Genomic DNA, 12,788 nt, shown 5'->3' on the forward strand with positions numbered 1-12,788 from the left:
TGTACTTATAATTTAAAAAGCTTTATTTGTATTTTTTACTGCATGTTATTTATCATAGGCCTAATTTCAGAGGAGGTTGTGTAAAAACTAGCTAGGTTAGCCTAACACACAATACTGAATGACTTTAGGGGTTGGTGATCTGAATATGTTGCATTGCATGTGAGCCATTACAATGGGAGTTTCCAGACACACATGGCCTTCAGATTACACACACACACACACACATTACAAAGCTCCCCACCCCCACAGTAGATTTAACACTATGATCCAAATACCACAAGCACACACATTCTTCTAATATAGACCAGCATTTCACACTCAAAATACAACTGTACTCTTTAAATGACTGCAATGTAAAAAAAAAAAAAAGCCACAAGTCATATCTTATCTTGGTGCCATATGCATTGCATGATTTGACAATGACAGTGTATATAATCAGTGTGCATACTAAGAAATATCACTTTACATGTAAACAATTATAAACGCATGATCCTGTCATTCAACACACACTCTTGTTTATCCAAACACTGAATGTGAGTTGAGCTCCCCTCCCCCACTCTCATAGAGTTAGTGCATTGCCCACAACACTGTCATGTGCTCCTGCTGATCTTCATGTAGTCTTATTATAAACATTGATTACAATTTACATTATGTTCAAATGCTTTGTCTTTAAATAAAGAACAAAAGACTGTAACTCATAAATCATCACAAGTATTTTTAAGAGGTGCATCAATTCAGCAGAATAATAGAAGTGTATTTCAGCTTAGTAGATTTTATGATGCACATCAGAAAAGACGTTAAAAAATAAACTAATATTAAATAATATTAAAATACACCAATAATTAACATAACATTAGATGCAAATAATTTAATTTACTGCATAATTTACTTAAAATAATGTCAGAATTACATAGTAATGTCTTATGAAATTGTTTTGCACACATCTAAACTACCAAACAATCTGAAGTGGTGCTGCATTTACGCGCGCGCGCGCACGCGCGCACACACACACACACACATACACACAGCAGCCCATCCCCCACCCAGTCAGATCCTCCAAAGAAATGCCCTTGCCAAATTATAAATCACTATATATTATTATTAAAAACACACAGAGGTACATTAACGCACATATGCTGCTATATTATCGATATAACGAGTAAAAATTAAGAAAACACTCACTTTAATACCCGGATGAGCGCGAGGACTGCCTTTCAATGCTTGTGTGGAATTTCCTCCTCGACTATTTTGTCAAATAGTGCTCAAACAAAGCGTTATAAAGCTGTTTTGAGGCGCCAGATCGTCAGATAAATTCCCAAAAAAGCGTCCGGTACCGTTCGCATCGGCGTGGAGCAGAATAAAATCGTTTAAAAATAGATTTAAGAGCGATTGAGGTACATTGTGGGGCTGTTTGCTAGTGGAGAAAGAGCCAAACGGTTCAGGAGCAGCCAACGGCTTCAGACACTCAAACACTGGAGAGGTGACTTTCCAAGCGAAAATGGGGGAGGCCTGGGCGGTTGTCTCTGCAGCTTTGTTGAAACTGAAGGAGGAATATCGCAATAACATGCCTGTTCGTTCCATCACAATCGGGATTTTACCCTAAACTGCGACACAGGTGTATAATTTAAGCGAAGATTTATCTCCCATACGGGACTGTTTCTGTTTCTGACAAATCACAAAATGGCGATGTTTGTATATTGTAATAATACAATAAAAATGAGTATATATTGTGGTGTTAAGATATATTGGTATTTTGTGGTATTTTAATGGTTTTTCATATAATAGTTTAGTTAAATGTTTAAAAATGTTATGTTGTCTTAATGTGCCATTTTTGTAGTCACTATTACAATGATGATTCAAGTTTGTTTTCATGTAAGTTAGGCTACTTGCTACTGTAATAGCTGTAATGGTTTGTTTGCACAGCTTAGGTCGGTAACTTGAATTTACCATAATTTAACATGTAAAGGCAGCTTTTTGGTAAGTTCACACCATGGTCTTTAAATGTCAACAAATAAAGTTTACGTTTTCGTCAAACCTATAATTAATAATCAACCTGACCATTTGTGATATCATGTAAAAAAGCGCCAAAATGGCCGCAATCTTAACAGTTAAAGGGATAGTTCACCCAAAAATGCAACCCCTAGATGCTGTCATCATTTACGCACCCTCAAGTTGTTCCAAAACCTGTATTGATTTCTTTCTTCTGCTGATCAGAAAATAAGATATTTTGAAGAATGTCTGTAACCAAACACTTGATAAGCCCCGTTGACTTCCATTCCTTCTCCACACTAGGGAAGTCAGTCACCCTCCACTGTTTGGTTACCCATTCTTCAAACTATCTTCTTTTGTGTTCAGCAGAAGTAATAAATTCATAGCTGTTTGGAACCACTCGAGGGTGAGTAATGATATAATTTTTGGGTGACCCTTTAAAAATTGTTTTGTACACATATTTCTGTTTGATATACTATTTTATATAGCCACTATTACCTGGTCTGCTTTTTTTGTTCTTAAACATGTTGCACAAACATTTAATGGGGAACTAACTAAATGTAGTGATTAAATGTTTAGCTGTCAACAACAACACATGGACCCATTTTGGACCTGTGAGTGTTGGCATAGTAAGTAACAAGTCATCTCTAAAAATGAGACTGTGAACAGCTCTGAGTAGAATATCATGATAATTCAAGAATTGAACAGCATTAATCCTTGTTATGTGTTATATGGGATGGGGGAGGGGTGCGGTTGTCTCCAAAATAAATCCTAAATGTCATTATTGTATGATTATTCGATTAATCACATGACCAGATGTAAAAATAATTTTGTTGCCATAGCAATCATGTTGGCCATGTCTGAAAAATGCTGTCAGTACATAGAGAAAGGCTTCAAGTTGCCTTCATCTGGTTGTTTTTTTTATAGGCAGCACAGACAGTGTCTGCGGTTAGTGGAAGAAATAACAATATACATATCAGTTTTTTAAACCTTAAATGTAACGTGTATAGTCATTGAATATTCAATTGGTTATTGCTAAAGCTGATTTGAATTTGTTGTAAATTACTATTGATGTTACGGCGCCTTGGAGATTTTATACAAAAACGCTGTCTGTTAAGTAATTGAGCGACTGGCCAGAAAAAGCTGGTTTTAAATACAGCCGTTGTGTTCTTTGGCTCTGTTGACACTCACTTCTTACTCTCGTTCTGTGTCCTACACAATCACAGTGTTTAGGGTGGAGGGTTTGTGTCTGTTTGGTTGTAATCTTATCAAACCTCGAAGTGTGTAAAAGCCTTGAGCAGAACGGCTCTCCTCCTATCTGCTCTTGTCCTTTCGCCTTTTCTCCTTTCCTTTCAAACATCTGTTTATCACAAAAATCTGGAAATTTGGTGGTTTAACTGAATCCTCAGCTAAAAATATGAAATGCGTCAGAAACCGCATACTGTGACTGAGTAGGTACTACATTTGGTTTGAAACTTGCTTCATGTCTGTTCAAAAAAAAAAAATATATATATATATATATAGAGAGAGAGAGAGAGAGAGAGAGAGAGAGAGAGAGAGAGAGAGAGAGAGAGAGAGAGAAATTGTGTGTAGTTAGTATGAATGAATTTCGGACATACTGCATACACCATGTGGTCACTGTCATGTGACCTACGGTGTCAGTTTGCATCGCTTTACTTCCATTTACAAATCCTCTCATGGGATAGTATAATGTCCAGTCAGTGGATGCACACTTCAGAATCTCACCAAAAGTAGTTTGCTCTTAAAAATAAATTGCTTTTTTCGCCACGCTGATTGGTGTAATTTTCTGCACAGCATCATGGGCAATGTAGTTTTTCACCAGGAATTTCACTGTTAAACATGATTATTTTAAAAATAAGCTGAAATAATGCAGGTTGATGGCTTCAGTAGAAGCAAATAAAATGGATTAACAACCTCACAGTAGGTCTTTAAAGGTTTTTAAGTTATCGTTCAAAATCAATTTATGGAGAAAATGAATAGAGTTTTTACTTCCGGAACCCGACTGTTGCACACTATAATGGTTCCGTGAAGAACCTTATAATCCATGAAAAATTTTTCATTGCATTAAATGTTCATTATAGTGGAAAGGTTCTTTGGATTTTTAAAATGTTCTTCACTAGAAAAAAGAGGTTATTTTGAGAACTGTTCGCTAAAGGGTTCTTTTGGAAACCCAAAATGGTGGCATTGGTGTCAAAATACCCTTTATGAACCTTTATTTTTAAGGGTGTATAGGGGTTGAACGACTTCAGAGTTTTTTAAGTTGACTGTTATGACATCAAAGTCAGGTCGACGTCGACTAGTCGATGACGTCATTTAAAAAAAAAACAAGAGATGGGACTGCTTTGCAACGTGCCACAATTTATTTGCAATTAATTACCAGAACATTATACAGATGCTGACAGACAGCTCGTAATGGGGCCGTTTACACCTGGTCACTTCATGCGTTTTTACTGATCTGATTTATCAAAACGACTCCATTTACACCTGGTCACATAATATGTTTTCGGAAAACGGATATAAATCCGATCTTCAAACAACGCGCTATATGCAGATTTAACGGAGTTCACGTCACCGAAGTAACAGTAATGAGCTGCATTTTATTGATTATCAGCTAATTTCAAAATCAAAGACCGCAATAAGAGAGACGGCACTGGTAAGATCATTTTGTTTCTTTACTTTTGATGAAGATGATTGTGTGTTAAGCGTCTGCGACTTACTTTCACTTTGATTTGCGATAGTTTGCACGTTGGCTTGATAAATAGATGCTCATCTGCGGTGATGCGTGTTGCCATAGCATCGTCATATAATCAGTGCTCGAAGTGGGTCGGTACTCAACAACACCGGAACACCGGCACTTCTAAATTTTTCTCTTAAGCGTACCTGCACTTTTTCTTGCGTACCGCTACTTCTCGCATGTAACCGGTACTCGACCACTGACAGAAAAAGCGCCAGTGTCACGCCCGTTGATATACTTCGTTTGCAGTGGGTATGCAGTGCGTATTTTTTCCGCACCCATGTTAACAGGTTCGAGCTTTCACACAGCACGCGCATGCGGTCCGTCAATGCACTCCTGGTGCTGTGCTTATACAGCAGTGCAGAGATCGTTCCGAGTGTATTTTTGCTGTGCTGCACGCGGTAAATTAAAGTGACAGCTCATGGTTCGTGGTCAAAACACAGATTGACATGAAAATATAATAATCTCACCATAAATGCATTTAATTAAATAAAATGTAATTATCTAAATTTATTTTTGAAATTGCAGACTTGGAGGAGTTCCGTTTTCGCACACACGCAAGACTTGTTTTAATAGGCTACATATGTTGTTAATAAATAACAACAAGTTTTGTTATAAGTTTTGTTTTTCACTGTAGAAATCTCAAATGTCATGATTTGCCAGTGCAAGAGAGTACCGGCACCTTTCTTTTCCCACTTCAAGCACTGCATATAATGAATAACATGACATTGTCTAAGACACTCTCACACCTTTATTTTTTAGCATTGTTGGGAGAAGTCCAATTTACATATGTGGTTTCAACAACCAGATACATTTACACTTGTCCAGTTTCGTCTGTTAAGCGGCCCATGCTCTCCTCCTGAAGTGGTTTGAGCGATCTGATTTAAATCCGTCTCGAATGCGTTTCGGAGGGCATTTACACCTGGTCTTTTCAAGATCGGATCAGATCACAGAAACACATGAAGTGGCCAGGTGTAAATAGCAAGCTGTTTACATCATCATTTAGGATGAAAAGAAAAAAGAAAAGAAAAGATAAAAAGCTATAAATTCACTGTGCATTATAGGCTAGTGATGCGCAGATTCAAGTAATACAAAATAATGTATTGCATTGCATTAAGCTCGACTAGTCGGTTCAACCCCTAGTCATTCGGGTTTTTGTCAACTGTTTTATAAATATTTTAATGTAGACATATCACTTGTCTCCTATACTGTTTTTCTCCGGCTATATAGTGTGAAAACAGGCATATTTGGACCCAGGGATTGATTCTTATCAAGAGAATATTGATACAGAAGCATGAGGTAAACAAATAATTAATATTGATACCCCCCCCCCCCCCCCCCCATTTTTTCCTTTCAAAAGGTCGAAGTCACTTCATCCATCCATGCATCCTTTTATCCACAGTATTTATCCATCCTTCTATCCATCCACAGTATCCATCCAGCCATCCTTAAACCCACACAACTCTCCATCCACCCATCCTTCCATCCAACCATCCATCCTTTCATCCATCCACCCACCCAACCATCCTTCCATCCATCCATGCATCCTTCCATCCAGCCATCCATCCTTTCATCCATCCACCCACCCAACCATCCATCCTTCCATCCACCCACCCATCCATCCACCCACCCATCCTTCCATCCATCCATCCACCCACCCACCCACCCACCCATCCATCCATCCATCCATCCTTCCATCCATCCATGCATCCTTCCATCCAACCATCCATCCTTTCATCCATCCACCCACCCAACCATCCATCCTTCCATCCACCCACCCATACACCCACCCACCCACCAATCCATCGATCCAAACACCCACCCATCCATCCATCCATCCATCCATCTATTGTGTTTCAACTCAATTTAGTTCGTTTTAAATTGAATATTCATTCTCCTACCCCAACTTTTTATCAGTAAACACTGATAATATATAAACTGAATAAAATAATAATGAATATTTCTGCTGTGGAGCTGCAGACAACAAGATGGAGACTGGGACTCTCTCCCATGGCTGAGGTTTCATTGGCTGCACTAACAAACAAAGCTGCATCCGAAGACTTGAAAACAAGAGCAGGGCAGCCATCTGGTCCTCCCTCACAAGGGACACTGATAAATTTCACCGGATTCAGGAGGAGAGAAAGACAGGGAGGCCGGATCAAGAGCGATTGTTCGAAGCATGGCACAAAAGAAACTCCTCTGCGAGCTGCTGGAAACAAAGCAGGGAGAGGATGGGTGTCAGTGTTTAGTGTAGGGCTCTGGCTCAGGGACTGCAGGCTTCAGTGGCCATTAGTGTATACAACGTGGGAGGCAAAGGCAGGAGAGATTAGTGAATATTAAACAAATCTGTGTGTGTGGGTTTGCTGCCCAGGAGCATCTATAATTAAAATGCATGTTTGGACCAGAAAGGCTGTTTTGGTTAAAGGTGTTTGCGTGGTATATTCTTTCCCCTGCAAACTAGTTGTTGCCTAGTGGAAATGTGAAAGCAATGAAAGCTTGTCACCGTGGGACAAAAAGGCTCCTCACACAAGCCTGATTAGGGGTTTAGAAGGTGCCAAAAGTCAGCATTTGACAATAGTTGTAGTCTGTCCAGGCCTCAAAAGCACACTGACAGGTTTATTAAAGGTTTTATAAAAAAAGCCTACAAAAGAAATAGTAATTTATATGGCTTATCAGGATTGTACTTTGCCAAGGGCAGCAAAAAACCAACAACAACAAAAACATACATTGTCAATTTTAAAATACTAAATTAAATCCCTGGCAAATTTTAACATTTTACAAAAGACATAGCAAGCACATTAAAACAAAGGAGCATGCTGTGAATTAGATATCGTACTGTTATTTTGAGAATTGTGGTTCATTATCATGAAGACAAAACACTAACAGAGATAAGATTATAATGGTACTTTTACACAAGAACTACTCTCTTGTAGTTCTCTAGTACAGACACCCTCTGTTTGCTTTAAAAGGCAATGATATTTCAACAAAACTAATGCACAGAAATTTATAAAATCAAGTGTTAATAATATACACCTTAATGTAGTGATTCATGGAGGACAAATGGTGATACAAAAAAATACTGCTTTATTGCAAATAAGTCAACAAAAACACAATATTATTATTAACATTATTACTATAAAACCATATAAGATTTGAAAAGGATTTTGGTTTCTAGATTTTGGTTTTGTTTCTTGATTTTGTCGCCTATAATTCACCACACAAAACGCATTGTGGCCATCATCACAAACAACATTTCTTCTCATTGAAAACCTGTATTTACTAGTATTTCCTTTTACTTATAGTTTTATACATGGTTTTCAATGATACACAGTCTTTCTGTCTAATTTTGTTAGCTTCTACCAATTGACCTAACTCCCAAATTTGTGCCAAAATATAGTTTGATTAGACAACCTGATGTCAACGACAAAATATATGGGAAGCATTGCACTTTATTATTCACATTTTGCACTGGGGTTTTTTTCACCATCACTTTTACATATAAATAATTCTTAATCATTTTTACACACACACACACACACACACACACACACACACACACACACACACACACACACACACACACACACACACACACACACACACAATGTGTCTGAATTCTCCTTTTCTCTAGCTAGCTTCCTAGTTGTCAAATAAACCTGCCATTGTATATTACACATGTTCTGGTTTTTTTTTTGACGAATTGCTTTGTTCCTCTCTTGTAATAGAATAATCCTATATATATTCTTTTTTTTTTTTTACATTTTTATTTATACCATCCATAAAATGTCATATTTACTTTATATATTCCCTATAATTTATATTTTCAAATGTTTTAGAACATGCTGTTACTGCAGTAGTTACTGCAGTCATTTCCCCTCAAAATGGCACTAACACAAATACAGCGTCATAAAAAAAATCCACTCAAACACTCACATGTACCATTTCCGAGATATATCACATTAATATTACAGAAAGAATTACACCCCCATCAGCCATAAGTTACTCATAATGGCTGGTGTGTGTAATATTTGAAAGAGCACCATTAGCGTATCGGTGTGTGTGGCGTGGTGGGGGCTGGGCACAAATGTAAAATCTTCCCCACCCCTTCCCTCCTGTTATTTATACTGTCTCGGGCAGGCCTGCGGTTTTGGCAGACACAGCGGAGTATTTCCTGTTGAAAAACCTTGCATAATTCTGCACTTTTTAAATCCAAATTTCACCTCTTTACCCCATACTTTCATTAAGATCCACTTCAGAATTCAAACAATGCATATTCTGGAAGTCAAAACGTACTTCCGTCATTGAAAATGCAAATGTATTCCTCTGCCGACTGCAATGGCGGCCCCTCCTTGCTGTCCTAATTCGGTTTATATCAGAAAAATGGGGCGAGCGCGCCGTAAACTAGAGAAAGCAGCGCAGCTACAGTTAGAGATGATGTCTGGGGCTGTGAGACTCTGCAGAATCCCACCCATCCCCCACACTGGCTTGTCAACTCATTTTTGCCTGGCTGGGCATTGCCTGCAATAGATTCCACCCCACCCCCTCTCCTTTGCTCAGTCATTCAGACTTGGAAAGTCAATAACAAGCTGACATCATCATTGGTTTGTATATTACTCTGGTGCTCTCGGACCAGCTATCTACTAAAAGAATAACACCTTTGTTTAAGGAACAGGTATGGATTAAAAAACAATTTAGATGAAACAGGAAAAGCATGAAGCTTTTGTTTCAGCAAGCTGACTGACTTCCTGACCTTCACATTTTACATGTGGTATCATTTTGACTTGTCCAATAATCTAGTAGTGGGTGAATTGCCTCAGGGTGCAAGATCGGTTACTTTATGGTGACCATAATTTGCAGATAAAACAGGCGGGACGTTTTCTCAAACCCTATGTGACAGTTCAAATATTCAGCTCAGTTATGGGTACAAATGCCTGCGATTCCAGCATCGACCTTGAAGTTTCACAAAAGTGCATTGCATCATTTTGAAATACGACGGGATGTTACCAAATAAAGGATCTGTACGCATCAATAAACAATGTTTCTGTGATATATTCTTGGCTTCAACTAGCATTATCATGGCCACAGGAAATATGTTGTGACATAACAGCGCGGGATTATCACTGACCTACTTTTATGATCGTGGCCAGAATTGAACTGGGAAGCTTGTTTATGTAACGTTACCTAAATGCAAAGGCTGCTGGTACAATAGTGACAGTAAACAAAGGCTAAACCTTTGATTAGTGAATTATTTTCCCTTAACAACTTTAAAAAAATTCTCGGTCTGTAACCGCAGACAGGATGGGGGAGGGGAGTGTGAGTATATTTTGCTGTGAGACAGAGACATGTCGATGAAACAGCAGATTTCTCACTTCTGTTTAGCTTATTTCGTCTGTAGAGAGTAATTGACATCAATTGCAATGTTTAATTAATGTTATTTTTGCTTCTTTTTTTTTCACTGACCCAGATACATGATTTTATTATACAGTTAGTTCCGGTTATCAAATTTGTTTGGCAGAGCAAATAGCACATTTGGTAAACATGGTATGGTAAACTGAATTAAATTTGGTGTTTTTCTTTTCAGAAAAAGATTTTGATTCTAAACAAATCTGATTTGGTAAACAGAACTAGATTTTGCTAAACCGAACTATTTAGATTGTGATTTATGAGATTAAATAGATAGGTGACATGTTGTAATTTTAATGAGACCTACCAGAGTCAGTTGTGTTGCTTCCCTTTCATTCACAAATCCTCTCCAGTGGCCTCATGGGATACTAAAGTGTCCATCGTTTGCACAGATTCAGATTCTCGCCAGAAGAGGTAGGCCATCCGGTTACTTTTTGCCTACTCTTTTATGAATACTGTCAATTTGGACATACTTTTTTTACTGTTTTTCACCTACTATATAGTAGAGAGCGGTTTATGACTGATTCTGGGTTTTGCGTTTTTGTGATTCTTTTTGAAACCTGGTGTAATTTATTTTTAGAAGTCATTTGGACTTAAACCCAGAAGGATTTTTTTTTAAAGAAATTAATCCTTATACTCAGCAAGGGCGATTTCAATTGATCAAAAGTGACAATAAAGACATTTATAATGCTATACATTACTATTGCAAATACATTATTTTGAACTTTCTATTCATCAAAGAATCCTGAAAAAATCTATCATGGCTGAATGTGCACAATTGGAACACTGATGTCATGACCTCTTCGCTTCAAATGATTGATATTTGATAGTGATGCTCAATTTCAAATGGGCATCATACTGTATTTATTGGATTAGATGTGAGGATACAATTTATTATTACAGAAGACCTATTGACTATCACAAATAACTTCCATCCCCTCTACAACATTGTTGGAATAAAGAGCACGTTTAGCAGTAGGCTGATCTAACTAAGGTGCAATTGTAAGATTTTACAACACATCTACAATATGCTTGAGCAGGGGAATCGTTGCGAAAGATGTATTGTGGAAGTCGGCCTAAATCCACAGTCTGGTTTTGTGAATAGACTGTTTTCTTTGTATACCGTGTTCACAGTATCTCTTTTTCTCCATCCATCCATCCATCCATCCATGTATTTATCCATCCATCCATCTATCCATCTATATTTTTTATTAAATATCTCCATCCATATATCCATTAAATTCAATGTGATTGTTGATTAAACATCTTAAAGCTATATTACTATATTTTACTATACTATATTTCCAAAGAATAACAAATCTGTTCAGTTTTGTCAATGACGAAATTACCAGTGGGTTTTTCAAACAAAAACATGTTGACGCTCTAGACATGAGCAGCCTATTTACTCAGGCAACATGAATAGTTCACCTGTAGTCTCTTGTGTTCTTTGACATCACCGATTCAGCTGAGGCAATCCACCTTTACGCCAGCCGAATCTTTTAAACGGAGTCTCATCTCGAGCATTGGGAATGCTCGTTTCCAGATGCTATAGCCTGTACAAAGCCTAGGGCTGACACAGCCCCTGGAATGTGATTTAACACGGCTTATTTCAGCCGGCCCAGTGTAGACACACATGGTCAACAGAATTCCAATCAATTAGGCACAGTGGGGCTCAACATTCCAGTCTTTTGGGGTTGTTTTCTCACTCGAGCAGCAAGCAGGGGAGTCTTATCCTCTCAACCCCGCCAGAGCCAGAGACGCCAATACATCAAGAGGCCCCAGTCTCAGGAACACCTGTTTAGGGCTATATTTAATCCTGTGAAAACCAGACCTTTTATTTCATTTTTTTTTCTGTGAGGCTAAAATGCTGTGACACTTTCCTGCCTCTTTGATCTAATTGCTAATTTCTCTTCAAAGATCACCTCAAAGTCCGTCATAGCAGGCCGGGCAGATCTGGACGAGGTGCTGCGATGTTGCCCATTGAAAAGCATGAGAAATGACTGTGAAATGAAAGGAGGCGTTGCATGCATTTGTAGATGTAAAAAGAAAGAAAACTCTCTTTACTTTTTTTCTCTTACCTCATCGTTTAAAATTCTTTACAGTAAGCTGCCATTTGTATTTAATTATGTAGCAGATGCTTTATCGAAAGAAATTATGCATAACATTGTACAGTAGGGAAACACACTATTGAATCACGCTAGGTCACAGTAGCCAATCAATAGTTAAGAAATCTCTTAGCTAGAGGCCTTTTGTCCCACCTCCTCCATTACATCCACATGTCCCTTCAGATTATGCGGTAAAAATATTGCATACTAATTGGAGAGTATTGGAAATGTCAATATTGTTTGGCTATTGGATAATTGCCCGTTTTATCTCAACATGGATCACAAATAGAAGGGGGAGGGTTGCTTTCAAATGTATTCCGGTAAAATTACTAATTACTTACTAAGAAGGTAATCAGTAACCTAAATTAAATATCACAAAATATCCGACTATTATAAAGTCATCACCTAGATGTATTGGCTAGATGTCTTCTTCTCTAAGCCAGTAGAACTCTTAAGAGAAAAGAATGGAGAAATGTTCACCTAATGAAAGCATTTTTTCCTGTAGTTGAGAGCTGTATCAATGGTTTGAGCAATGA

At 37.9% G+C, this 12,788-nt stretch overlaps 2 protein-coding genes across 5 annotated transcripts in view; one reads left to right on the forward strand and one right to left on the reverse strand.

Annotated features, from left to right (window-relative positions):
* tbl1xr1a (TBL1X/Y related 1a) overlaps positions 1-1,516 on the reverse strand; it is an 83,772-nt gene extending 82,256 nt beyond the window's left edge. For 3 of the 4 annotated variants that reach the window (XM_077203081.1, XM_077203079.1, XM_077203080.1), the window contains exon 1: positions 1,183-1,513. The gene's annotated coding sequence lies outside the window, so the exon portion shown is untranslated. Of the gene's footprint in view, positions 1-1,182 lie in introns of all 4 variants that reach the window. The other variant, XM_077203083.1, reaches the window with a different exon arrangement.
* Positions 1-12,788, forward strand: part of s100p (S100 calcium binding protein P) — a 267,160-nt gene that overhangs the window by 96,907 nt on the left and 157,465 nt on the right. The gene's annotated exons all lie outside the window — the stretch shown is intronic.

The sequence above is a fragment of the Siphateles boraxobius genome, unplaced genomic scaffold (genome assembly GCF_051911475.1).
Source record: "Siphateles boraxobius isolate OS27281-9 unplaced genomic scaffold, OSU_SipBor_1 5, whole genome shotgun sequence".
NCBI classification, from domain to species: Eukaryota; Metazoa; Chordata; class Actinopteri; order Cypriniformes; family Leuciscidae; genus Siphateles; species Siphateles boraxobius.